The sequence below is a fragment of the Chrysochloris asiatica genome, unplaced genomic scaffold, assembly GCF_000296735.1.
Source record: "Chrysochloris asiatica unplaced genomic scaffold, ChrAsi1.0 scaffold00270, whole genome shotgun sequence".
Taxonomy (NCBI): domain Eukaryota; kingdom Metazoa; phylum Chordata; class Mammalia; order Afrosoricida; family Chrysochloridae; genus Chrysochloris; species Chrysochloris asiatica.
Window position 1 is genome coordinate 2,862,510 of NW_006408788.1, and position 4,291 is coordinate 2,866,800.

Genomic DNA, 4,291 nt, shown 5'->3' on the forward strand with positions numbered 1-4,291 from the left:
CTAAAGTTGAAACTGTGAAGTCTGACAACAAGGATGACGACATTGATATTGATGCCATTTAAAGTCATGGATGCAACCTAGCTTCCCAGAGCAATGCTGCAAAATGTCCTGCATGATCAACCAGAAGTGCAACATGTATGTGCAAAAGCTACAATGGCTTCACATTAGGCGACACTTGATACTAAAGATACTGAGTGGTCTGTGATTAGCCCAATGAGACATCTGAGAGTCCATGCATATCCCTGAGCAGATGCAGTTTGCTTACTTAGACCGCGTTTCTTTTGCAAAGCCCAGTGGTGGGCCCATTTGGATCACATTTATACAGCTATAAAAATAAAGTTTTCTTTTTGGCAAAAAAAAGATAGATTTTATTTTGCAAGGAGCTCTGGTAGCTTTAGTGGTTACAAATTGGGCTGCGAACCACAAGGTTAGCAGTTTGAAACCACCAGCTGTTCCATGGGAGAAAGATGAGGCTTTTTGCTCCCGTAAAGATTTACAGCCTCGGAAACCCTGTACAGGGTCGCTATGAGTCAGAACCTACTCCATAGCACATAACCACCAACCACTACATATTTCACTTTATAGTCATTCAACTTTATCAGTTGTATTATTCAGATTTTTAAAATCCATTTCCCCCACTTAACTATCAAGGTAAGTTTTCTGACAGAAGAGTGTATGCCTTTGAGTTATGGTGTTGTCCATATTAAATCTACATGGACTACAAGATCTGTGAACAAATCTGCCTTAGGAGAAGCACAGCCTGAACAATCTTTAAATGCAAGGATGCTGAGACTTTAACTCACATATTTTGGCCATGTTACAAGTTGTGACTAGGGCCGGGAGAAGGACGCCATACTTGGTAGACCCTCTGGTCAGTACAAAAGAGGAAATCCTCAATGAGGTGAGCTGACATAATGGCTGTAGCAATGGGCTGAAACTTAGGAAGGGCTGTGAGGATGGCAAAGGACTGAATGATGTTTCATTGTGTTATATATTGGGCTGCTCAGAGTCTGAACCCACACGAGGGCATTTAATAACAATAATACTACAACTACATTGAAGAGCTCCAGTGATGCTGTGGTGAAATTCACTTGGTTGGTAATTGAAAGGTTTGCAGTTTGAACTAGGAGAAACACTGGACATGCTTCGTTCATAAAGATTTACAATGTTGGAAACCCTATGGGGGCAGGTCACTTTGTTCTATCGGGTCAATGTGAGTAGGCATTGACTTGATGGCACCAAGCAATAGGACTGCTACATTACTGTCAGCTTCTCCTCAAATGTCTGGGATCTTTTGCTTTATATATTTACCAAGTATATTTTGGTGTTCCAGACACAAATCTTTCCCTTTTTTGTATAATTCAACCACACATCTACTTTTTTTCATAGTTATTGTTTGTTGTTAATTGATGCTGAGTTGGTTCTGACTTATAGCCACCCTATATAGGGTTTCTGAGGAGCAGCTGGTAAATTTGAAACCTCAACCTTTCGGTTCAAGTTGACCTGTGGTCCAGAACATCATCCTGTAGTGCCACACCAGGACTTGGCCACAGCAGTCCCTGCTACTTTTTCATAGTGTTGTTGTTGTTAAATACCTTTGTTTTGGTTCTAACTCACAGCCACACTGTATAGGCTTTCCAAAGAGCTAAATTTAAGTCAATATGTAGCTTTTGAATCCTCTTTTCTGCCTGTTGCTGCTAAACTCAGGTAGAGGCTATTGGAGGATCTTATTCAGGGCCCCTTCTCCCTCCCCAGCTCTTGATAGAGAAATAAGAATTGGGAAGCCTTAGCATCTTCCACTTGTCCATGTAGATATTTCTTGAGATGTGTCTTGGTCATCAGCCATGGGTGCTGTAACTGAGAAGCCCATCACTCCTGTCGGCATGGTCTATTCTAGAACCTTTCTCCACTCCCCTGGCCCTATTTGGAAGTAAGGAACCACTCAGCTCCTTCTAACCACTCTGCATCATGGGAATCATTAACGAGGTTGTTAAAACCTTAGCTGTACAGACCCCTGCACATCATTAGGTGGCAAAACTGTTTTGTGCTTGACTGCCTGGTGTGGCGCTGTGGGTTAATGCTCTGGACTGCAAAGTCGGTTTGAACTGAAAGATTGGTGGTTCAATCTCATCAGCTGCTCCTTGTAAACCCTGTACAGGGTCTTTGAGTTGGAACTGACTCAACGGCTCTTAACAACAACAACAACAACACCAACAACAACAACCAACCTAAAGGTTGTTGGTTTGAACCTATGCCACAGTGCCACAAAAGACAGACCTGGCGATCTGCTTCTGTAAACATTGCAGCCAAAAAAACTCTATGGGCCAGTCTCTTCTGGAACACATGGAGTCAGAATCCAGTCTGTGATAATGGAGTTGGTTTTGTGGTTTTATAGACTTCTGCACAGCTTTGGAATTTTCAGTGTCTCTAGGATATAGCCAGGGAGTACAGTAAGGTCTCTGATCCATACTTTGTAAATTTCTTCTTTGATTAAGCCTGGGGACTCCTCCTTTTATCCTCTGATGATTCACCCCCAGCAGCATTCATATTATTTTATCATTCTACACACCTTCTCATCTCCCTACTCTAGGTCATGCGGGGGTCCTAGTGGTGTGGCTGGTTAAGCTGTAGGCTGCTAAGTACTAGATCAACTAATCAAACCCAGCAGCCATTCCGACAGGAAAAAGATCTGCTTGGGTGAAGACTGCAGCCAAGGAAACCCTCTGAGGCAATTCTACTGAATTCTATAGGAGTTGCTATGAATTAGAATAGACTCGCTGGCAAACAATCACCACTACCTTAGGCCAAGAGAATCTTGTCTATTTTAAGGAGCGGAGTATAAAGGTTTTCTCTTCAAGATCTGAAACATTTTTCAGCTGAATAATACCTGCTTTTGGAAAACAAGTAGAGAAGATAGCTTCTTCTTTTAATGTTTCTGTTAAATCCCTTTGTTTTCTTTAATCAGGTGTTGTTGCAATGTAATTCTAAAAGAAGCTGGAGGACTAAGTTTCGTTACATAGTTGGGAGTTGCCTCTGTTTCTGCTTGTGTGTGTAAGCACGTGGGCATGTGTGTGTTTATTTCCTGTAAAATTATTTACACTTTTGCACTATGATTCATCTTTGCTGTTGTCATTGTTAAGTGCCATTAAGTCGATTTTGACTCCTCGCCATCCTGTATAGGGTTTCCAAGGAGTGGCTGGTGAATTTGAACCACTGACCTTCTGGTTCAAAGTGACCTTTTGGTCCAGTGTTCATCCTACAGCACCACACCAGGACACCATGGTTCATCTTTGGACTTGTGGTTCTCAGTTTCATATGTCTTATGACTTTGCTACTGTACTTCTTTCTGGAGGTTCTAGCTTGATTGAGCTTCTTTGAGATGTTCTAAAATTTATTCAAAACAGCTATCTTGTGTTGGGGATGAGAAATCAGGCTGGGCGGGGTGGGTGGGTATTCCTTTGCTTAGCTATCTACTCTTTGATGTGGTCTGAGAATGTGACACTGACTATTGATGCATGGGTTACCGTGATGCCAAACAACTCCCTAGTGGATGCTGGATGGCCTAGCTCAGAGCCCGCGTATGATGGAGGCACTTGCTTCCTTACTTTTCCTGTGAAAGTTCACAGCTGAGTTATTCCCGAAGCTGAGTTATTCCCGAGGATTTGCCCTAGGCCAAAGGAAGCCTTCACCCAAGTTAGGCCCCTCTCTACTGTAAGTTCCTTCTCAATGTCTGGTACCATCATGCAAAAGAACCTTCTTAGTACTTCTGACTTCATTTTCCCACAGGCAACTCTGCAGTGAACGTCCTCCATGCATATTTCCCTATAAGAATCTGTTCCCAGGGTACCTGATCTAAGATACTATTTCTTTGATGGACTGCTACAACCTGCTACAACTTCAACTCATACTGATACCTATAATTGTAGTGATCTAGTGAGTTATTTTTGAATTAGAGTTTGCCTATCATTACCTCATTGTATCCTTAAAACTACATGGAATAGGTACTATTACTATGCCCATTTCATAGATGAGAAAATGAAGATCTAGAAAGGATAAACAGCTTGTCTAAGAGTACACACCATATCTGGTCTAAACATAACCATTTTCCATTTAACTGATTGCAACTCAGGAACACCATGTGTACCTGAGTAGAACTGTGTACCATTAGTTTTTCAATGACTGATTTTTAGGACGTAGATTGCTAAAACTGTCTTCTGAGGTGTCACTGGGTAGAATTGAATCGTCAACCTCCAACCTTTGAGTTGGCAGCTGAGTGCATTAACCATTTACT

General features: G+C 41.9%; 1 pseudogene; it reads left to right on the forward strand.

Moving 5' to 3' along the window:
* Positions 1 to 3,715, forward strand: part of LOC102820473 — a 4,927-nt pseudogene extending 1,212 nt beyond the window's left edge.
* Positions 3,716 to 4,291: the final 576 nt, after the last annotated feature.